Here is a 25,108-nt window from a genome sequence, read left to right as displayed (position 1 = left end):
TCCTACTGTGTGGGGCTTACTGGAGGTAAGAAGTAGGCTAGTTGGCCCCAAAGGACCCCCAGCAGGGAAGGTGACTTCAATCCCCATCCAAGAACGTGCCAGGGAGAGCGTTTGCAGAGTGGTGGGCAAAAGAGGCATGGCCTGCTATGAGAACTTAGCAATCCTGCTGTGTGGGACTTACCGGAGGTAATAGGAGGGCTAGTTGGCCCCCAAGGATGTCCTTGAGGGCCAACTACCCTTCATGTCACCTCCAATAAGTACCACACAATGGGATTGCTAAGACATCTTCGGAGGCCACGCCCCCGTTCTCCACCACTCTGAAAACGCGCCTCCTGGCAGACTACGGGATGGGGGATGAAGTCCACTTTATTCCTGAGGGACTTTGCGGGCCAAGAAGCCCTCTTGGTACCTCCTGTAAGTCCTATGCAGTGGATTTCCTGAGCGCTGGTCGGAGGCCCAGCAGCCTTTCTCCACCACTCTGCAAATGCGACTACTAGTTAAAGAAGCATTTGCAATGTAATAGGTTTCGCATTTGCGAGAGTTAGAGGTATTGGTGTTGTAAATGTAATTGTTTTTACTAATGTTTTTTGGTGTAGAGTGGATGTACATTGTGTGTAGTGGAATTATGCATAGGAATCATGTGAGTGGGATTATGTGTTGTGGAGAGTAATTATGTGGTATTGTAGTCTGTGTTGTGGAGTGATACCCTCAGGTTTAGTCTTCCTCATTTCCATAGAAGCTAAACTATAAACTCAATGAAACACCAAGGAGGAGCACTGAGGAGCACTTCTGGGCCTAGTCGGAGGCATGAGCAGGGCCACTGGAATTATGTGACTGTTCGGCTGCACCAATTTTTACATAATTAAACATTTTCCGCATTTGCCAAATATTCTATCATCTGCTGCCTAATCTGCAGATTTGAACAAAAAAAGTCTTGTTTCTAGCTCAAATGTTCCCAAAAATTCAGCATCACGTGTTACAGCGTGGTGGAAGGCCCTCTGCAAAGCTGGAATGGTCACGTGTTAGTTATTGCAAAATGTGGGTGTTAAACTGGTACTAATGGTGCACAAACCTCTCTTCTTTCTGTGCCTCTCTTGCCTCTTTCTACATTTCTTTTGCTTCTTTTTGCACCTTTCTTCTTCTTCCTGCTCCTCACTGTCTTCTTTCTGCACTTCTCTTGCCTCTTTCTGCACCTCACTTGCCTCTTTCTGTACTTCTCTTGCTTCTTTCTACACCTCTCTTGCCTCTTTCTGCTCCTCTCTTGCCTCTTTGTGCATTTCTCTTGTTGGAGAGTAGGATCTGCTTCACATGTTTACCCCCACTTTTTGCTGGTGTTTCACTGTTTTTCGACTTTAGTCTGGCTGCGACCCTGCTATTCAGGGCCTCAGCCTAGCTGCTTCCTCTCTAAAATAATTCCATGTACTTTAGGTACAGTTCAGATTGGATCTGAGGTGCCCTTATAAGTCCCTAGTATATGGACTAAAAAGGCAAGGGAACTGCAGAAACAGACAGGAGAAATGCAAAAAGAGGCAAAAGAGGAGCAGAGAGAGGCAAGAGAGGTGTAGAAAGAAGCAAGAGAAGTGCGGAAAGAGGCATGTGAGGTGCTGAAAGAGGCAAAAGAGGTGCAGGAAGAGGCAAGAGATCTGCAGAAAACCACAACAGTGGTGCTGAAAGAGGCAAGTGAGGTGCAGAAAGGGGCAACAGAGGTACAGAAAGAGGCAAGGGAACTGCAGAAACAGGCAAGAGATGTAAGAAGTTGGCCTGATATATGCTGTCCACTAGTTATAATGGGCACCTTGTATCAGTCCAAACAACCCCTTATTGGTTATAGGTTAAAGACAACCTTTATTGAAAGCTATCCTAGTGATAGCTATGGAGAGCAGCCTTCAGGCTAAGTCTTGAAGGAATGTAAAGCAGCTTGTTTTACCAGTCTATAATATCCTGAGTCACTAAATGAAAGATATCCACATCAGGTATATATATAAAATATATGTATTTATTACTAAACACACCCTCCTAATCTCATAATGAGACTAGAGGTCAAAACATATAAGTTACACTTCAATATTCACAGTAAAATAGCACAAATACACGTCAGGCCCTAGGGGCGAGCCAAACCATATACTAAAATAGTGGTATAAGAACCACGACTTAATTAGACACAAGGCCTAGAGCCTGTAGAATCGCTGGGTCCCCCGGGACCCACAGGGAATATGTGCAGTGTGTGAACACAGCCGCGAGCTCCCGTTAGCTTCTGGGGGAAAGTCGCGGTTAGATTTTTAAAGATTAGGGACACTTAGAAATGAGTCAGGACCAAACCCTTTTGGACTTAGAAAGTTCTAGGGCTAGCACCCACGGGAGCACCAGAGTACTTGTGTTACCTCACCCAGGGAAGACGGGTGCATAGGTGTCTTTTGGTGTCGGGTCGCGTCGTCGATTTCAGTGGGAGCTGGCGAAGAAGTGCTGCTGCTGTTAAGATGCGACGTGTCCGAAGAGATCCAAGACTGGATCGAAGATGAGAAGAACCTGAAAGCAGAGGGGACAGAGTCTGGGTCACTAGCCAATGTAGGAGAGTAGGATCTGCACCTTATGTTGCCCCCACTTTTTTCCTGATGTTTACACTGGTTTCTGGCTATAGTCTGGCTAGGAACCTGCTAATCAGGGCCCCGGCCTCTCTGTTCTCTCTAAACAACTTGGAGTGCATATCAGATGCACTAGTGATTGGATACTGTGGTACCTTATGAGCGCCTAGTATATGGTTCCTTAGGTACCAAGGGCATAGGCACTTCACAGGCCTACCAGGGGCTGAAGCATGTATTATGCCACCCCTTGGAAGCAGACTAAATCTGACACCACAGGCCTGCTACTGCAGCCTGGGTGAGGTAGTGTTAGCACTCCTCACTGAGATATAGGTTCACTATATCTCTACCTGCACACACATATAAAACTATCAGTCATCCCTAAGGCAGGCCCTATTACTCCTGAGGGCAGGGTGCTTGGTTTCCATGTGAGGGGGTGCCTCTACCTGAGCAGGGCCCCTCTGCAGTTCTCAGAGTCCATTCTCTGTGGCTGTTTGTGGATGCGGTTAAACCATATACTTTTAAGTGCATTATAACCTTGCGGTTAATGCCAACTTTGGAATGGCTGCATCAAAACATGTTGTGTTTGGTGTCAAACACTTTGGAATCATACCCCCACACCAGTAACTGGTGTGGGAGTATGATCACACCCTTCTAGAGGGATAGACATGGACCTACTGTGGAAACACTGTAGAATCATGAAGAGCCCTGGCATCACAGAATGGATGCCACCAGTCACAGACACTGGGCTGCCCTCCTGCTGCTGACCGAAACTCGCAGTGGAGGAGGCCCAACAATAGGCATCCTGTCACAGGGAGGTGTAACCACCTCCCAGACAGGGTTTAGTGTATTGGGGCTGGGTGGGTGCACTCCTAGAGTGCTTTGAAGTCCTGCACTGGGGGAGCAGTAGGCTCCTCTGTGCATATGCAAGCTCAAACCAGTTCAGGGGCTACCTTCCCCTGCTCTGGCACGAAACTGGACAAAAAGAAGTGGGTGTAGCCACCCACTCCCCTGACCCTCCCATAGAAGGGGTCATAGGGCTAGTCCCTCCCTTCCTTGTAGTATAAGTTAGGGAACCCTTGCCATTGCAAACTAGATATCCCTGGATGACACTCTGAAGAAGAATCCTGGACCTTCGACATTCCACTACCTCTGGAAGACTGAAGAATTTCCCTTGGAGTCAAGGAGTGACTCCCCTGCTTGGCAGGCACCAAAACCTTGAATCAACGGTCGAAAACTTTCCTGCTCCCGCCGGAGTCTGAAGTCCCTGCAGCCCCGGAAGTGGATTTCCTGATTTCCCCAAGGCCATTGTGAGTCCCCAGCAAAGCTGAGGCAAGTGGACCCCACGAGTGACGAGGAACTGCAATACCTGGGTACCAGACACTATTTTCGAGTACAACCCCTTCACAATGTTCTACGAACTTGTGCATTGGACCATGTGTGGTCCAAGCCTCCAGCAAGATTTCCTCTGAAGATCAGAGGACTACCTCGTCCCGAGTGACCGTGGGCCCCTGTGGAGTGAATCCTCCTGAGGCGTCTTCGTGATCCCTTGGCAGTTGGCTTGTGGGTCCCCAGAAGACTTTTCTACAATTCCAAAGGGCTCCCCTGGTTGCTCCAGACCTGCCCTGACTTACCCTCACTGGGTGAGTCCCTCAGATCTTGCTGGTCTGCACCGCTGACTTTTTACACTTTCCACGAGAGTTGCTGTTACCAAAGCTTGTTGGCTCCAATCTGGTCACCGACACCGCAGTAAGTTGCAGACTTCGTGGTACACACTGAATCCAGCTCCTGGTTGTCATCGACACCTCCTGGACCTCGTGGCTGAAGAGTCAAGACACCCGTGATCACCTGAAATCACCCGACGACTGTGGGCATCCATCTTCCTGGGCCCGGGTCACTTGCAAGTGACTTTGAACACTGTCTCCTCTGCTTTCAGGTCTTCCTTCTTCTGAATCTAGCGTTGGATTCCACCGAACATTTCTTCTGCCTTCACAAGCAGCAAGTCTTCTTTGGCTCCTATTGAAAACAACGTCGCGACCCGACACCAAAAGACACCTATGCACCCGACTTCCCTGGGTGAGTTAACTCCAGCACTACGGTGCTCCTGTGTGTGTTGGCTCTAGAATCACTTACCCTGTAAGTGACTTGCTTGTAGACTCTCCCGAAGTATCCTAAAACTTTAAAATTCCAACCGCGACTTGCTCCATTGAAGTCTATTGGGATCCGCGGCTGTGTTCTCACACTGCATGCGTCTCCCGTGGGTCCTTTACTTACCTGCCTTGGGTGGATTAGTGAGGCCCCAGCGCTTCTGAAGGCCCTATGACTTGTCCCCTCGCAAGTCGATATTCCTAAGTCAGTTTTTTAGTATATGGTCTGGTACGCCCCTAGGGCCCCAGCCATATAAGTGCTTAATTTATTGTGAAATGTTGATTTGTGCATATGTTCCTGACTTCTAATCTCATAAAGAGATTAGTAGAGTGTGTCTAGAAATAAATACATATATATTTGATATATATATATACCTGTGTGGTGTCCTTTCATTTAGTGATTCAAGAGATTATAAGGTAAAACAAGCTGCTTTACATTCCTCTAAAGACTCCACAGCTACCACTAGGATAGCTTTCTTTAAAAGGTTGCCCTAAACCTATTTACCATAAGAGTCGAATTGTACTGGTGCAAGGTGGCCACTTTAACTAGTGACCAGCATATACCAGGCCAACTTCTCACATTGGTGGGCAGCATGTAGGAATCCAGCTTGCCATTGTTTTATCAGAAAATCTCTATTTGAATTACTAACTGAAAACCACTATAGGTACTCAAGGTACATATAAAGTCAAGCTTAGTATCAGTAAGTTCTACTGAACTTAGAGCTGGGTGTCAAGGGATAGCACACCCTTTCTACAGCTCAAGCTAGGATCAGTAGGCCACAAACTAGTGTAGGTAGTACAACACTGCACAACACTAGACTGTCCTCAAAGGGTGGAGCCAGTGGGTCCACTCAGCCTCAGTATAAGGACATGACTTTCTTTGACTTTGCTGCAAGGCACCTGAAGCTAGGACAGAGTCCCTCCACACTACACCTGATAGATCTGCTTGCAGCAGATGATCTTAGATTAGCTCTAGGAGCTAATAGGTCTGAATCAGGGGGTGGGTCAATTACAGTGTCTGGGTCAGATGATGAAAATCAAGATGACCAGGACTCTGTGGTTGAAGGGCCAGATTCACACGGGTCTGACAAGGACAGTGGAATTCTCCCTAAGAGAACTGACAGAGTGGAAGAGAGGCCTAGGTCCCTTTCCAGGGAGTCTGACCACTCCTATCACTCTGGCAGAGAATCTGTCCAGCAGAGGAACTCCTACTTTCATAGAAGAGAGACCTCCTCAGAGAGAATGTACAAACTGCTGCAGTATGAGGAAGCAAGATTTGCCCTCAAAACCAAGCAGTTTTTTATTAGACAGAGAAGCCTTTGAGCTCCAGAGAGCTTCTAAAAGAACCCCCTGGTGGCAGCAACAGTGTCCCTAGAGTCAGAGAATATATTCCAGACCATAGGAACCTGTCCAAGGTTGTTCCTCCCTACCAGAGTGGGGATGATATCCACAAATGGATAACTGCTATGGAAAGGGCCTGTAGAGTCCAACAGGTCCCCCAAAAGCAGTGGACCGCAATCTTGTGGCTCTCCTTTTCAGATAAAGGTAGAGACAAGCTCCTCACTGTTAGAGAAGAGGATGCTGATGATTATGACATCCTGAAGAGTGCACTGATAGATGGGTTTGGCTTAACCACTGAGCAGTACAGGTTGCAGTTCAGAGACACCCAGAAAGCACAGACTCAGGACTGGACTGACTTTGTAGATTGTGCAACCAAGGCTCTGGAGGGTTGGCTGGTTGGTAGTAGAGTTACTGATTTTAAGGGATTGTATAATCTTATGATGAGAGAACAGATCCTTAATAATTGCCAAAAACAGTTGTTGCATCAGTACCGGGTGGACTCTGATCTGACCTCTCCCCAAGAATTGGGAAAGAAGGCAGACAAATGGGTCAGAACCAGGGTGAGGCAGAAAACCCAGAACCAAGGGGGTGACACCAAGAAGCAAGATCCTAAAGGCTCTGAGAAAGGTGGGGATAAGTCAAAAGACCAGAAGTCTTCACAAGGGCCCCAAAAATCTGCATCTGGTGGGGATTCACAGTCTAACAAGGGAAAAGGCCAAAAGAAGCCCAGGTGCAAATTCTGTAAACAGAAAGGACACTGGACTTCTGACTGTAACAAGTCCAAAGACCAAACCACTACCACTCCTGCCCCTAAGGCATCTGTTCCCCCTAGTTCAGCTACTGGTGGAGGTGGTACTCAGAATAAGGGTGTAGTAGGATTGACCCTGGGTTCTGAAGTGGACTCTGGCCTAGTCAGAGTACCCACTCAGGCATTGCTGATTTGTGATGGAAACATTGATATGTCCTTCCTAGTGAGCCCCAGTAATCTGGGCAAATACAAACAGCAGCCTGTAATAAATGGCAAACAGGCTTTGGCATTTAGGAAAAAGGGGTAGGCAGCGCACTCCTGTTGACTAGCTGATCAAAAAGGTTTAAACTTGATGATATAGGTGCTGCAGCGTGATGCCCGCTGCCAATCGAGCATGAAAATAACTAGAAAAGAGGAAACAACCAACTAATGGTTGACGCTGCGCACTGTGCCAAGGGTAACGACAGTTACACATAGTTAATCATATTGGCAAAACATCAAAAAATACAGGAAAGTACCGTTGCTAGAAACATATATTTTCAACATATATGTGAGAAAACAACTTCATTATACATCATCATATGGAAATCAAAAATATGTACATGGTAATAATCAACTACCACAAACAATTCAAAACTGTGCTATACAAATTAATGATTCAAGATGATCACAAGATGGTATGTGGGTGAGCCCAATGCATTTCGGGACTTAGCTGTCCCTTCATCAGGGGAAATCTGTGGAAAAATACATATATATCATAATTAATGACATCCGCCAAATATTTATATATATACACAAGAAGAGTCCATGGTGGAAAAGTATGTAATTGGTGTGTTAGATAACACTTGCCAATAGCCCAAACGTATGATGGATAGAACTTTTTTATGCTATTATAAATAAAAGAAATTATAATGTGGACACCCAGGAACGTGATTGCATAACCGATGAAAGTGACTCAAGAGAACTCAAGAGGGTGTCCACATTATAATTTCTTTTATTTATAATAGCATAAAAAAGTTCTATCCATCATACGTTTGGGCTATTGGCAAGTGTTATCTAACACACCAATTACATACTTTTCCACCATGGACTCTTCTTGTGTATATATATAAATATTTGGCGGATGTCATTAATTATGATATATATGTATTTTTCCACAGATTGCCCCTGATGAAGGGACAGCTAAGTCCCGAAATGCATTGGGCTCACCCACATACCATCTTGTGATCATCTTGAATCATTAATTTGTATAGCACAGTTTTGAATTGTTTGTGGTAGTTGATTATTACCATGTACATATTTTTGATTTCCATATGATGATGTATAATGAAGTTGTTTTCTCACATATATGTTGAAAATATATGTTTCTAGCAACGGTACTTTCCTGTATTTTTTGATGTTTTGCCAATATGATTAACTATGTGTAACTGTCGTTACCCTTAGCACAGTGCGCAGCATCAACCATTAGTTGGTTGTTTCCTCTTTTTGGCATTTAGGGACACAGGTGCTAGTGTCACCATGGTGGCAGAGGATCTTGTGGACCCTGGACAGATCATCCTGGGCGAAATGTACCAGGTTACCAATGCAAGCAATGTCAGGACCAACCATAGTCTGGCAGTTGTGAATTTCTCCTGGGGCGGGGTAACTCACCTCAAGAAGGTAGTAGTCAGTGCAGACCTCCCTGTCGAATGTAGTAGTCAGTGCAGACCTCCCTGTCGAATGTCTATTGGGCAATGATCTAGAGACTTCAGCCTGGTCTGAAGTAGAGTTATGAACTCATGCTGAGGTGTTGGGCATCCCTGCAGAGGTATTTGCTGTGACCAGGTCACAGGCCAAAATGCATCAGACTGAACCAGCTCTGGATCCTGAAACTATGGACCAGGTGCTTCCCAAGAAGAAGCGCACTAGGGTTAAGGCACTGCCTTCCCCTCTGTCTCAGATCACAGATTCACCTCTTGAGGGAGGAGAAGCAGACCCTGAAAAAGGAACTGCCTCAGAGGGACTTGAACCTGATCAGGTTGTGTTCTTGGGGGCAGGGCAACCTTATAGGGAAGATCTGAGTAAGGAGCAACAGTGCTGCCCCTCTCTTGAACCCCTCAGACAGCAGGCTGCTGCTGAGGCTACTGGGAGTGCTAGTGGGTCCCATAAAGTGTATTGGGATGAGGGACTCCTATATTCTGAGGCTAGAGATCCAACCCCTGGAGCCACCAGGAGGTTGGTAATACCTCAGAAGTTTAGGGGGTTCATCTTGACCCTAGTACATGACATCCCTTTAGCAGGTCTCTTTGGCCAGAACAAGACCTGGGGCAGGCTTGTTCACATTTTCATTGGCCACATATGTCAGAGACACCAAGGAGTTTTGTCGCTCCTGTGTCACTTGCCAAGCCAGTGGCAAGTCAGGTGGCACAACAAAGGCCCCCCTGATACCACTACCTGTGGTGGGGGTACCCTTTGAAAGGGTAGGGATTGACATTGTTGGTCCTCTTGACCCTCCAACTGCATCTGGGCACATATTTATCCTGGTGGTAGTGGATCATGCCACCAGGTACCCAGAGGCAAGTCCCCTGAGGACCACCACAGCCCCTGTGGTGGCAAGAGCCCTCATTGGAGTTTTTTCCAGAGTGGGTTTCACAAAGGAGGTCATATCTGACAGAGCTACCAACTTCATGTCAGGATATCTAAAAGCAATGTGGAAGGAGTGTGGTGTAACTTATAAATTCACTACCCCCTATCACCCACAATGGAATCGGTTAGTTGAACGCTTCAACAAAACCCTAAAGGGAATGATTAAAGGCCTCCCAGAAAAGCTTAGGCGAAAATGGAACCTTTTGCTTCCCTGCCTTCTGTTTGCATACAGAGAGGTTCCACAGAAGGGGGTTGGTTACAGCCCATTTGAACTTCTGTTTGGGCACCCTGTAAGAGGCCCATTATGTTTGGTGAAGGAGGGCTAGGAGTCACCTCTCAAACCTCCAAAACAGGATGTGATGGACTATGTACTTGGTCTCCGCTCCAAGATGGCCGAATGCATGAAGAAGGCAACTAAAAACCTGGAGGCCAGCCAAGAACTACAAAAAACTTGGCAAGATCAAAAGGCTGTGCTGACTGTGTACCAACCAGGACAGAAAGTGTCGGTGTTGGAGCCTGTGACCCCAGCAGCCCTCCACGACAATTAGAGTGCCCCCATACAATTGTTGAGCAAAAGGGAGAAGTCACCTACCTGGTAAATCTTGGGGCTCCCAGGAGCCCCCTTAGGGTGCTCCATGTTAACATGTTCAACCACATGTTGACAGGGATGACATGGGCTTGCTCATGGCAACTGATGAAGAACAGGAGGAGGAGAGTGACCCTCTCCCTGACCTGCTCTCACAGAACCCTGATGATGGGTCAGTAGATGGTGTTGCTTTGGCAAGCAGCCTCACTGACCATCAGCAAACTGAGTGCAGACACGTTCTGCAGCACTACAGACATATGTTTAGCCTGACCCCTAGTCAGACTACCTGGTGCACCCATGAGGTGGACACTAGAGACAGTCTGCCTGTCAAGAGTAAAATCTACAGGCAACCTGACCATGTCAGGGACTGTATCAGGACTGAAGTCCAGAAAATGTTGGAGTTAGGTGTGATTGAGCCTTCAGATAGCCCTTGGGCTAGTCCAGTTGTCCTAGTGCCCAAACCTCATACCCAGGGTGGTAAGAAAGAAATGAGGTTTTCTGTAGACTACAGAGGCCTCAATGCAGTCACCAGGACTGATGCCTATCCTATACCAAGGGCAGATGAGCTGATTGATACTTTGGCCTCAGCCAAGTATCTGAGTACATTTGACCTAACAGCTGGCTACTGGCAGATCAGGTTAGCTGTGGATGCCAAGGCCAAAACAGCATTTTCAATCTCTGGGGGGCACTACCACTTTGTGGTGATGCCCTTTGGTATGAAGAATGCACCTTCCACTTTTCAGAGGTTGATGAATAAAGTTCTGACAGGAATGGAAACTTATTGCTCAGCTAATCTAGATGATATTGCTGTCTTTAGTTCCTCCTGGCAGGATCACCAGGTCCACCTCAGAAATGTTTTGGAGGCTCTGCAAAAAGCAGGCCTCACTATCAAGGCCACTAAGTGCCAGATAGGGCAGAGTCAGGTTGTGTACCTGGGCCACCTTGTAGGTGGAGGCCAGGTTCAGCCTTTACAGAGCAAAATCCAAACCATCATGCAATGGGTTGCTCCAACCACCCAGACACAGGTGAGAGCCTTTTAAGGCCTGACTGGGTATTATATGAAGTTTGTTAAGGGATATGGATCTATAGTGACCCCCTTAAATGATCTTACCTCAAAGAAAATGCCAAAAAGGTTCAGTGGACAGCTAACAGTCAGAAGGCATTTGAAGACCTAAAGCAGGCCATGTGCACTGCCCCCATTTTACAGAGTCCAGACTACACCAAAAAGTTCATTGTCCAAACTGATGCTTCTGAGCTGGGTGTGGGAGCTGTACAGTCTCAACTGAATGATGAAGGTCAAGATCAGCCAGTTGCTTTTATAAGCAGAAGGCTGACCCCTAGTGAGAAACGTTGGTCAGCTATAGAGAGGGAGGCCTTTGCTGTGGTGTTGGCCCTGAAGAAGCTGAGGCCATACTTGTTTGGCACTCACTTCATAGCTCAGACTGACCACAAGCACCTTCTATGGCTCAAACAGATGAAAGGTGAAAACCCAAAACTTTTAAGGTGGTCCATTTCCCTACAGGGGATGGACTATACAGTGGAACATAGACCTGGGACCCAACATGCCAATGCAGATGGACTCTCAAGGTCTTTCCACTTAGAACACGAAGACTCAACTGGTCAATGTTAGTTTAGTGTCCCTGCGTTTGGGGAGGTTGTGTAGGAGAGTAGGATCTGCACCTTATGTTGCCCCCACTTTATTTCTGATGTTTACACTGGTTTCTGGCTATAGTCTGGCTGGGACCCTGCTAATCAGGGCCCCAGCCTCTCTGTTCAATCTAAACAACTTGGAGTGCATATTAGATGCACTAGTGATTGGATACTGTGGTACCTTATGTGCCCCAAGTATATGGTACCTTGGGTACCAAGGGCATAGGTACTTCACAGGCCTACCAGGGGCTGAAGCATGTATTAGGCCACCCCTGGGAAGCAGACTAAATCTGACACCAGAGGCCTTCTATTGCAGCCTGGGTGAGGTAGTGTTAGCACTCCTCACTGAGATATAGGTTCACTATATCTCTACCTGCACACACATATAAAACTATCAGTCACCCCTAAGGCAGGCCCTATCAATCCTGAGGGCAGGGTGCCTGGTTTCCATGTGAGGGGGTGCCTCTGACTGAGCGGGCCCCTCTGCAGCTCTCAGAGTCCTTTCTCTGTGGCTGTTTGTGGATGCGGTTAAACCATATACTCTTAAGTGCATTACAACCTCGCGGTTAATGCCAACTTTGGAATGGCTGCATCAAAACATGTTGTGTTTGGTGTCAAACGCTTTGGAATCATACCCCCAAACCAGTAACTGGTGTGGGAGTATAATCCCACCCTTCTAGCGGGATAGACATGTATCTACTGTGGAAACAAGGTAGAATCCTGAAGAGCCCTGGCATCACAGAATGGATGCCACCAGTCACAGACACTGGGCTGCCCTCCTGCTGCTGACCGAAACTCGCAGTGGAGGAGGCCCAACAATAGGCATCCTGTCACATGGAGGTGTAACCACCTCCCAGACAGGGTTTAGTGTATTGGGGCAGGGTGGGTGCACTCCTAGAGCGCTTTGAAGTCCTGTTCTGGGGGAGCAGTAGGCTCCTCTGTGCATCTGCCAGCTCAAACCGGTTTAGGGGCTACCTGCCCCTGCTCTGGCGTGAAACTGGACAAAGGGAAGTGGGTGTAGCCACCCCCTCCCCTGACCCTCCCATAGGAGGGGTCATAGAGCTAGTCCCTCCCTTCCTTGTAGTATAAGTTAGGGAATCCTTGCCATTGCAAACTAGATATCCCTGGATGACGCTCTGAAGAAGAATCTTGGACCTTCGATGTTCCACTACCTCTGGAAGACTGAAGAATCTCCCTTGGAGTCAAGTAGTGACTCCCCTGCTTGGCAGGCACCAAAACTTTGAATCAATGGTCGCAAACTTTCCCGCTCCCGCCGGAGTCCAAAGTCCCTGCAGCCCCGGAAGTGGATTTCCTGACTTCTCCAAGGTCATCGTAAGTCCCCAGTGAAGCTGAGGCAAGTGGACCCCACGAATGATGAGGAACTGCAATACCTGGGTACCGGGCACTTTTTTCAAGTGCAACCCCTTCAAGACGTTCTACGAGCTTATGCATTGGACAACATATGATCCAAGCCTCCAGCAGGATTTCCACTGAAGATCCGAGGCCTACCTCATCCCGAGTGACCGTGGCCCCCTGTTGAGTGAATCCTCCCGAGGTGTCTTTGCGATCCCTTGCTGGTTGGCTTGTGGGTCCCCAGAAGACTTTTCTACAATTCCAAAGGGCTCCCCTGTTTGCTCCAGGCCTGCCCTGACTAACCCTTGCTGGGTGAGTCCCTCAGACCTTGCTGGTCTGCACCGCTGACTTTATACACTTTCCAGTAGACTTGCTGTTGCCAAGGCTTGTTGGATCCAATTTGGTCACCGACACCGCAGTAAGCTGCAAACTTTGTGGGACACACTGAATCCAGCTCCTGGCCATTGTCGACGCCTCCTGGACCTCGTGGCTGAAGAGTCAAGACACCTGCGATCACCTGAAATCACCCGACGACTGTGGGCATCCAGCTTCCTGGCCCCGGGTCACTGCCAAGTGACTTTGAACACTATCTCCTCTGCTTTCAGGTCTTCCTTCTTCTGAATCCAGCCTTGGATTCCACCGGACACTTCTTCTGTCTTCACAAGCAGCAAGTCTTCTTTGGCTCCCATTGAAAACGACGCCGCGACCCAACACCAATAGACACCTATGCACCCGGCTTCCCTGGGTGAGGTAACTCCAGCACTACGGTGCTCCTGTGTGTGTTGGCTCTAGAACTACTTACCCTGTGAGTGACTTGCTTGTAGACTCTCCCGAAGTATCCTAAAACTTTAAACTTCCAACCGCGACTTGCTCCATTGTAGTCTATCGGGATCCGCAGCTGTGTTCTCACACTGTATGCGTCTTCCGTGGGTCCTTTACGTACCTGCCTTGGGTGGATTAGTGAGGCCCCAGCGCTTCTGAAGGCCCTAGGCCTTGTCCCCTCGCAAGTCGATATTCCTAAGTCTCTTTTTTAGTATATGGTCTGGTATGCCCCTAGGGCCCCAGCCACATGAGTGCTTAATTTAATGTGAAACGTTGATTTGTGCATATGTTCCTGACTACTAATCCCATAAAGAGATTGGTAGAGTGTGTCTAGAAATAAATACATATATATTTGATATATATACCTGTGTGGTGTCCTTTCATTTAGTGTTTCAAGAGATTATAAGTTAGAACAAGCTGCTTTACATTCCTCTAAAGACTTAGCCTGAAGTCTGCTCTCCACAGCTTCCACTAGGATAGCTTTCTTTAAAAGGTTGTCTTAAACCTATCTACCAAAAGAGTCGAATTGTACTGTTGCAAGGTGGCCACTTTAACTAGTGACCAGCATAAACCAGGCCAACTTCTCACAGTCAGTGACCAGGAAGGCGATGAGAAGATGCCCACCGATGCCGGTGATTTCAGGTGAAAGAGATGAAGCTTGACTCTCCAGCCACGAGGACCAGGAGGCGTTGAGGACAACCAGGAGATGGAGTCAAGCTGTCCCACGAGTGCTGCAGCGTCGGTGCCCGGACTGGACACAACAAGCCTTGGCAACAGCAACCCACGCAGAAACGAGAAAGATGCCTCAGTGCAGACTAGCAAGGTCTGTGGGACTCACCACATGGATGGGAGTCAGGGCAAGTCTGGAGCAACCAGGAAAGCCCAAGGAAATGCAAAGTTACCCCCTCAGGGACCCACCAGTCAACGGACCATGGATCGCGAAGGGACCTCGAGACGAAGCACAAAATGGCGGCCCACGGGTCACTCGGAATTTACCAGGCTGACAATCTTTAGTGGATTCAGTGCTCGAGGTGGGGCTACAGGTCAGCCCAAGCACGACTTCAAGAGACGTCGAGAAGTTAATGCACTGGCAGAAATGCACGGTGACCAGGAATTCCTGTTCCACGCTACTCACAAGGGCTGCGGGTCTCAGCTTTGCTGGGGACTCGGGTCGGCCTCTGAGATCTCTGGAAATCCTCTTCCTGGGCTGCAAATACTTAGGAGTCCGGCGGGAGCTTCGATGATGCAGACTGGCAAATTGCTTCGTTGGTGTCTGCCAAGCAGGGGAGTCACTCCTTGACCCCAAGGGAGATTTCTTCAGTCCTCTGGTCTTGAGCAAAGTGTTGAAGGTCCAGGATTCAGCTTCAGACTTTCGTCCAGGGTAATCTAAAGTCCTAAGGACAGGGGTCCCATACTTATACTAACGTAGGGGGTTGGACATACTCTGGGGACCCACCTATGGGAGGGTTTGGAAAGAGGGGTGACTACAACCATTTCCTTTGTCCAGTTTCGCACCAGAGCAGGGTCTGGAAGCCCCTGAACTGGTTTGAGCTGGACTATGCACAGGGACACCCAGCCCCAATACACATAAGCCTGTCTGGGAGGTAGTTACACCTCCCTGTGACAGGAGACCTATTGTTCAGGCCTCCCCTGCCGGAGTTTCGGTCAGCAGCAGGAGGCCAGACTCATGTCTGTGGCTGCAGCATCTATTTTGTGATGCCAGGGCTCTATTAAGTTTCTATGGGGTATACCAGTGCTGTCATGTCTCTCCCTCTAGAAGGGTGGGATCATACTCCCACATCAGTTACTGGTATGGGGGTACAATTCCAAGGTGTTTGACTCCAAACATGACATGTTTCCGTGCAGCCAGTCCAAAGTTAGCATTTACTGTTTGGTTATAATGCACTATGTATATGGTATGGTATGTATGGTCAGGCAGCACTACAAACAGCATCAGAGAAGGGTCTCTGAACGTTGCAGAGGGGCTCTGCTCATGCAGGGGCACCCTCTCACATAAGAACCAAGCACTCTGCCTTCAGGATTGATAAGGCCTGCCATAGGAGTGACTTATAGGTTTATATGTGTGTGTATATATATATTGATATAGGCAACCTATATCAAAGCAAGGTGTGCAAGCACAACCTTACCCAGGCTGCAGTAGCAGACCTGTGGTGTCATTTTGGGTGGCTTTCCAGGGGTGGCATAATACATGCTGCAGCCCCTGGTAGTCCTCTGGGGTACCTATGCCCTTGGTACATAGTATTCCATATACTAGGGACTTATAAGGGCACCTCAGTTCCAATCTGAACTGTACCTAAAGTACATGGAATCATTTTAGAGAGGAAGCAGCTAGGCTGGGGCCCTGATTAGCAGGGTCCCAGCCAGACTAAAGTCGAAAAACAGTGAAACACCAGCAAAAAGTGGAGGCAAACCTGTGAAGCAGATCCTACTCTCCTACACAACCCCCCACCCACCCCCCGCAACGCAGGGACATTAAACTAACCTTGACCAGTTGAGTCTTCATGTTTAAGTGGAAATATCTGGAGAGTCCATCTGCATTGGCATGGTTACTCCCAGGCCTATGTTCCACTGTATAGTCCATCCTCTGTAGGGAGATGGAACCCCTGAGCAATTTGGGATTTTCACCCTTCATCTATTTTAGACATAAGATGGGCTTATGGTCTGTCTGAACAATGAAGTGAGTACCAAATAAGTATGTCCTCAACTTCTTCAGTGCCCAAACCACAGCAAAAGCCTCCCTCTCAATGGCTGACCAACGTTTCTCTCTGAGGGTCAACCTTCTGCTTATGAAAGCTACTGGTTGATCCTGATCTTCATCATTCAACTGTGACAGTACAGCCCCTACTCCCAACTCAGATGCATCTGTTTGGACAATTAACTTTTTGGAGTAGTCAGGACTTTGCAGAATGGGAGCAGTGCACATGGCCTGCTTCAGGTCATCAAATGCCTTTTGACAGCTAGCTGTCCACTGAACCTTTTTGGGCATTTTCTTAGAGGTTAAGTCATTCAGGGGTGTCACTATTGATCCATACCCCTTGACAAATCTTCTATAGTACCCAGTCAGGCCTAAGAAGGCTCTCACCTGAGTCTGGGTAGTTGGAGCAATCCAGTCCATTATGGTCTGGATTTTGCTCTGCAATGGTTGAACCTGACCTCCGCCTACAAGGTGGCCCAGGTACACAACGTGACTCTGCCCTATCTGGCAGTTAGTAGCCTTGATAGTTAGGCCTGCTTTTTGCAGGGCCTCCAAAACATTCCTCAGGTGGACCAGGTGATCCTCCCAGGTGGAGCTAAAGACAACAATATCATCTAGATATGCTGCACTATAGTCTTACAGGCCTGTAAGGACTTGATTCACCAACCTTTGAAAAGTGTCAGGTGCATTCTTCAAACCAAAGGGCATTACCACAAATTGATAGTGCCCACTAGGGGTAGAAAATGCTGTCTTTGGCTTTGCATCATCAGCTAGTCTGATTTGCCAGTAGCCAGCTGTCAGGTCAAATGTGCTTAGAAACTTGGCCGAGGCCAAAGTAGCTAGTAGCTCATCTACCCTGGGGATCGGATGGGCATTAGTCCTAATGACTGCATTGAGACCCCTGTAGTCTACACAAAACCTCATCTCTCTCTTGCCATCTGTGGTGTGAGGTTTAGGTGCCAGGACTACTGGACTAGCCCAAGGGCTAACTGAGGGTTCAATAACTCCCAAATCCAACATCTTTTGGACATCTGTCCTTATACAGCCCCTGACATGGTCAGGTTGCCTGTAGATCTTATTTTTCACAGGCAGACTGTCCCCAGTGTCCACTTCATGAGTGCACCAGGTGGTCTGACTTGGAGTCAGAGAAAACATATGTCTGAACTGGCTGAGAAGTTTTCTGCAGTCAGTTTGCTGCTGGGCAGTGAGGCTTTCTGCCAAGGCTACACCATCAACTGACCCATCATCAGGGTTGTGAGAAAGCAGGTCAGGGAGTGGGTCACTCTCCACCTCCTGTCCTTCATCAGTAGCCATGAGCAAGCCCATGTCTGCCCTGTCAACATATAGTTTTAGTCTGTTGACATGAGGTACCCTGTGGGGACTCCTAGGGGTTCCAAGGTCTACCAAGTAGGTGACCTCCCCTTTCTGTTCAATAATTGGACGGGGGCCTCTCCATTTGTCCTGGAGGGCTGCTGGGGCCACAGGCTCCAACACCCACACTTTCTGTCCTGGCTGTTAGACAGTTAGTACAGCCTTTTGGTTATGCCAGGCTTTTTGTAGTTCCTGGCTAGTCTCAAGGTGTTTGGTTGCCTTTTTCATATACTCAGACATCCTGGAGCAGAGACCAAGTACATAGTCCACTATGTCCTGTTTGGGGGGCTTGAGAGGTAACTCCCATCCTTCCTTAACCAGACTCAATGGACCCCTGACAGGGTGGCCAAACAAACGTTCAAATGGGCTGTAAGCAACCCCCTTTTGAGGCACCTCCCTGTATGCAAATAAAAGGCAGGGCAATAGTATATCCCATCTTCGCCTAAGCTTCTCTGGGAGTCCTTTAATCATGCCCTTTGAGGTTTTGTTGAACCTTTCAACTAAACCATTGCATTGTGGGTGATAGGGTGTGGTGAACTTGTAGTTCACTTCACACTCCTTCCACATAGCAGTCAAGTAACTAGACATGAAGTTTGCGCCCCTGTCAGATACTACCTCCTTAGGAAAGCCTACTCTTGAGAATACACTCAAGAGAGCTCTTGCCACCACAGGTGCTGTAGTGGTCCTTATGGGAATTGGTCCTGGGTACCTGGTGGCATGGTCCACCACCACCAGTATAAACCTGTGCCCAGATGCTGTTTGAGGATCCAAGGGACCAATAATGTCAATCCTAACCCTCTCAAAGGGAACCCCCACCACAGGTTGTGGTATCAGGGGGGCCTTTGAGGTTCCACCTGCCTTGCCACTGGCTTGGCAGGTCACACAGGAGCGACAAAACTCCTTAGTGTCTTCAGACATGTGGGGCCGGTGAAAGTGAGGGACAATTCTGTCCTAAGTCTTGTTCTGGCCCAAGTGTCCTGCTAGGGGAATATCATGGGCTAGTGTCAATAGGAAGCCCCTAAACTTCAGAGGTATAACCAACCTCCTGGATGCACCAGGCTTGGGGTCTCTACACTCTGAATAAAGGAGTCCATCATCCCAATAGACGTTATGGGTGCCACTAGCATTCCCAGCAGCCTCATCAGCAACTTGCTTTCTGAGGTGTTCAAGAGAGGGGCAGGTTTTCTGCTCCTGGCTCAGATTAGACCTGGAAGGGCCCCCTGTCCTCAAGAACTCAACCTGGCCAGGTTCAAGCTCCTCTGGGACAGTTCCTTCTTCAGGCTCAAGATCATCTCACTGGGGAGACTGATCAGCATTCTGAGTCAGGTGGGAAGGCACTGCCTTAACACTACTGTTCCTAATCTTGGGAGGCACCTGGTCCATTATTCCAGAATCCAGGACCTGTCCAGTTTTAGACATTTTGGCCTGTGACCTAGTCACAGCAAAGACATGAGCTGGGATCTCTAACATTTCTGCATATGTCCTGAGCTCCACTTCCGCCCAGGCTGAAGTTTCTAGATCATTGCCAAGCAAGCACTCTACTAGTAGGCCTGCACTTACCACAACCTTCTTAAGGCCCGTTACCCCTCCCCAGGAGAAGTTAACAACTGCCAGAGAATGGTCTGTTCTGAAATTGCTAGCATTGGTCACTTGGTACATTTCACCAAGTGTAATCTGCCCAGGATCCACAAGATCTTTTGTCACCATTGTGACACTTGCTCCTGTGTCCCTGAATGCCCAAGTCTCCACTCCATTTATTAAAGGCTGTTGTCTGTATTTTCCCAGATTACTGGGACTCACAAAGGGGGACATATCCAAGCCCCATCACAGACTAACACAGCCTGAGTTGGAACTCTGACTTGGTTTCCATGTGAGGGGGTGCCTCTGCCTGAGCAGGGCCCCTCTGCAGCCCTCAGAGTCTATTCTCTGTGGCTGTTTGTGGATGCGATTAAACAATATACTCTTAAGTGCATTATAACCTTGCGGTAAATTCTAACTCTGGGATGGCTGCATCAAAACATGTTGTGTTTGGTGTCAAACGCTTTGGAATCATACCCCCACACCAGTAACTGGTGTGGGAATATGATCCCACCCTTCTAGAGGGCAAGACATGTACCCACTGTGGAAACACGTTAGATTCCTGAAAGAGCCCTGGCATCACAAAATGGATGCCACCAGCACAGACACTGGGCTGTCCTCCTGCTGCTGACTGAAACTCGCAGTGGAGGAGACCCAACAAAAGGCATCCTGTCACAGGGAGGTGTCACCACCTTCCAGACAGGATTTAGTGTATTGTGGCTGGGTGGGTGCACTCCTAGAGTGCTTTGAAGTCCTTCACTGGGGGAGCAGTAGGCTCCTCTGTGCATATGCCAGCTCAAACCGGTTCAGGGGCTACCTGCCCCGGCTCTGGTGCGAAACTTGACAAAGGGAAGTGGGTGTAGCCACCCACTCCCCTGACTCTCCCATAAGAGTGGTCATAGAGCTAGTCCCTCCCTTCCTTCTAGTATAAGTTAGGAAACCCTTGCGATTGCAAACTAGATATCCCTGGATGATGCTCTGAAGAAGAATCCTGGACTTTCAATGTTCCACTACCTTTGGAAGACTGAAGAATCTCGCTTGGAGTCAAGGAGTGACTCCCCTGCTTGGCAGGCACCAAAACTTTGAATCAACGGTCACAAACTTTCCCACTCCCGCCGGAGTCCAAAGTCCCTGCAGCCCAGGAAGTGGATTTCCTGACTTCTCTAAGGCCATCGTGAGTCCCCAGTGAAGCTGAGGCAAGTGGACCCCACGAGTGACGAGGAACAGCAATACCCAGGTACGGTGCATTATTGTTGAGTGCAATCCCTTCACGACATTCTATGAACTTGTGCATTGGACCACGTGTGGTCCAAGCCTCCAGCAGGATTTCCACCGAAGATCAGAGGCCTACCTCATCCCGAGTGACTGTGGGCTCCTGTGAAGTGAATCCTCATGAGGCGTCTTTGCGATCCCTTGCCCATTGGCTTGTGGGTCCCCTCAAGACTTTTCTATAGAACCAAAGGGTTCACCTGGTTGCTCCAGGCCTGCCCTGACTTACCCTTGCTGGGTGATTCCCTCAGACCTTGCTGGTCTGCACCGCTGACTTTCTTCACTTTCCACGAGACTTGCTGTTGCCAAGGCATGTTGGCTCCAATCCAGTTGCCAACACCTCAGTAAGCTGCAGACTTTGTGGGTCACGCAGAATCCAGCTCCTGGTTGTCGTCAACGCCTCCTGGACCTCGTGGCTGAAGAGTCAAGACACCTGTGATCACCTGAAATCACCCGACGACTGTGGGCATCCATCTTCCTCTGCCCGGGTCACTGGCAAGTGACTTTGAACACTGTCTCCTCTGCTTTCAGGTCTTCTTTCTTCAGAATCCAGCCTTGGATTCCACCGGACACTTCTCCTGTCTTCACAAGCAGCAAGTCTTCTTTGGCTTCCTTTGAAAACGACACCGCGACCCGACACCAAAAGACACCTATGCACCCGGCTTCCCTGGGTGAGGTAACTCATGTACTCTGGTGCTCCTGTGTGTGTTGGCTCTAGAACTACGTACCCTGTAAGTGACTTGCTTGTAGACTCTCCTGAAGTATCCTAAAACTTTAAAATTCCAACCGCGACTTGCTCGATTGAAGTCTATTGGGATCCGCGGCTGTGTTCTCACACTGCATGCGTCTCCCGTGGGTCCTTTACTTACCTGCCTTGGGTGGATTAGTGAGGTCCCAGCGCTTCTGAAGGCCCTAGGCCTTCTCCCTTCTCAAATCATTCTTCTTATACATCTTTTTTAGTATATGGTCTTTTACGCCCCTAGGGCCCCAGCCATATAAGTGCTTAATTTGTTGTGAAACATTGATTTGTGCATATGTTCCTGGCTTCTAATCTCATAAAGAGATTAGTAGAGTGTGTCTAGTAATAAATACATATATATTTTATATATATACCTGTGTGGTGTCCTTTCATTTAGTAATTCAAGAGATTATAAGGTAAAACAAGCTGCTTTACATTCCTCAGAGATTTAGCCTGAAGGCTGCTCTCCACAGCTACCACTAGGATAGCTTTCTTTAAAAAGGTTGTCTTAAACCTATCTACCATAAGAGTCGAATTGGACTGGTGCAAGGTGGCCACTTTAACTAGTGACCAGCATATGCCAGGCCAACTTCTCACATTGGTGGGCAGCGTGGGGGATTCCAGCTTGCCATTGTTTTACCAGAACATCTCTATTTGAATTACTAACAGAAATCCACTAAAGGTGCTCAAGGTACATATAAAGTCAAGCTTAGTATCAACAAGTTCTACTGAACTTAGAGCTGTGTGTGAAGGGATAGCACACCCTTGCTACAGCTCAAGCTAGGATCAGTAGACCACAATCTAGTGTAGGTAGTACAACACTGCACAACACTAGAATGTCCTGAAGGGCTGGAGCCAGTGGGTCCACCCAACCTCAGTATAAGGACATGACTTTCTTTGACTTGAAAGCCATGTGTGATGCAAGGCACCTGAGGATAGGACAGAGTCCCTCCACACTACACCTGATAGATCTGCTAACAACAGATCATCTTAGATTAGCTCTAGGAGCTAATAGGTCTGAATCAGGGGGTGGGTCAATCATAGTCTCTGGGTCAGATGATGAAAATCAAGATGACCAGGACTCTGTGGTTGAAGGTCCAGATCCACAGGGATCTGTAAAGGACAGAGGAATGCTCCCTAAGAGAACTGACAACGTGGATGAGAGGCCTAGATCCCCTTCAAGGGAATCTGACCACTCCTATCACTCTGGCGAAAAATCTGTCCAGCAGAGGAACTTATACCTTCCTAGAAGGGAAACCTCCTCTGAAAGAATGTACAAACTGCTGCAGTATGAGGAAGCACGATTTGCCATCAAAACCAAGCAGTTGGCATTAGATAAGGAAGCCTTTGAGCTCCAGAGAACTTCTAGAAGATAGGGTTTAGAAACCCCTGGTGGCAGCAACAGTGTCTCTAGAGTCAGAGATTACATTCCAGACCATAGGAACCTGTCCAAGGTTGTTCCTCCCTACCAGAGTGGGGATGGTATCCACAAATGGATAACTGCTATGGAAAGGGCCTGTAGAGTACAACAGGTCCCCTAAAAGCAGTGGGCAGCAATCTTGTGGCTCTCCTTTTCAGATAAAAGTAGAGACAAGCTGATGATTATGAAGTCCTGAAGAGTGCATTAATAGATGGGTTTGGCTTAACCACTGAGCAGTACAGGTTGAAGTTCAGAGGCACCCAGAAAGCACAGAATCAGGACTGGACAGACTTTGTAGATTGTGCAACCAAGGCTCTGGAGGGTTGGCTGGTTGATAGTAGAGTTACTGATTTTAAGGGATTGTATAATCTTATGATGAGAGAACAGATCCTTAATAATTGCCAAAAACAGTTGTTGCATCAGTACCGGGTGGACTCTGATCTGACCTCTCCCCAAGAATTGGGAAAGAAGGCAGACAAATGGGTCAGAACCAGGGTGAGGCAGAAAACCCAGAACCAAGGGGGTGACACTAAGAAGCAGGATTCTAAGGGCTCTTAGAAAGGTGGGGATAAGTCAAAATACCAGAAGTCTTCACAAGGGCCCCAAAAATCTGCATCTGGTGGGGAGTCACAATCCAACAAAGGAAAAGGCCAAAAGAAGCCCTGGTGCAAATTCTGTAAACAGAAAGGGCACTGGACTTCTGACTGTAACAAGTCCAAAGACCAAACCACCACCACTCCTGCCCCTAAGGCAACTGTTCCCCCTAGTTCAGCAACTGGTGGAGGTGGTAATCAGAATAAGGGTTTAGTAGGGTTGACCCTGGGTTCTGAAGTGGTCTCTGGCCTAGTCAGAGTACCCACTCAGGCATTGCTGATTTGTGATGGAGACATTGATATGGCCTTCCTAGTGAGCCCCAGTAATCTGGGCAAATACAAACAGCAGCCTGTAATAAATGGCAAACAGGCTTTGGCATTTAGGGACACTGGTGCTAGTGTCACCATGGTGGCAGAGGATCTTGTGGAACCTGGACAGATCATCCTGGGCGAAATGTACCAGGTTACCAATGCAAGCAATGTCAGGACCAACCATAGTCTGGCAGTTGTGAATTTCTCCTGGGGAGGGGTAACTGGCTTTAAGAAGGTTGTAGTCAGTGCAGACCTCCCTGTCGAATGTCTATTGGGAAATGATCTAGAGACTTCAGCCTGGTCTGAAGTAGAGTTATGGACTCATGCTGAGATGTTGGGCATACCTGCAGATGTATTTGCTGTGACCAGGTCACAGGTCAAAATGCATAACACTGAACCAGCTCTGGATCCTGAAACTATGGACCAGGTGCTACCCAAGAGGAGGAGCAGTAGGGTTAAGGCAGGGCCTTCCCCTCTGTCTCAGATCACAAATTCCCCTCCTGAGGGACGAGAAGCAGATCCAGAAGAAGGAACTGCCCCTGAGGGACTTGAGCCTGATCAGGTTGAGTTCTTGGGGGCAGGAGGCCCTTCTAGGGAAGAGCAACAGTGCTGCCCCTCTCTTGAACCCCTCAGACAGCAGGCTGCTGCTGAGGCTGCTGGGAGTGCTAGTGGGTCCCATAAAGTTTATTGGGATGAGAGACTCCTATATTCTGAGGCTAGAGATCCAACCCCTGGAGCCACCAGGAGGTTGGTAATACCTCAGAAGTTTAGGGGGTTCCTCTTGACCCTAGCACATGACATCCCTTTAGCAGGACACTTGGGCCAAAACAAGACCTGGGATAGGCTTGTTCCACATTTTCATTGGCCACATATGTCAGAGGACACCAAGGAGTTTTGTCGCTCCTGTGTCACTTGCCAAACCAGTGGCAAGTCAGGTGGCACAACAAAGTCCCCCCTGATACCACTACCTGTGGTGGGGGTACCCTTTGACAGGGTAGGGATTGACATTGTTGGTCCACTTGACCCTCCAACAGCATTTGGGCACAGGTTTATCCTGGTGGTAGTGGATCATGCCACCAGGTACCCAGAAGCAATACCCCTGAGGACCACCACAGCCCCTGTGGTGGCAAGAGCCCTCATTGGAGTTTTCTCCAGAGTGGATTTCCCAAAGGAGGTCATATCTGATAGAGCCACCAACTTCATGTCAGGGTATCTAAAAGCAATGTGGAAGGAGTGTGGTGTAACTTATAAATTCACTA

The sequence above is a fragment of the Triturus cristatus genome, chromosome 3_1, assembly GCF_964204655.1.
Source record: "Triturus cristatus chromosome 3_1, aTriCri1.1, whole genome shotgun sequence".
NCBI classification, from domain to species: domain Eukaryota; kingdom Metazoa; phylum Chordata; class Amphibia; order Caudata; family Salamandridae; genus Triturus; species Triturus cristatus.
Note: the sequence above shows the minus strand (reverse complement) of the source record.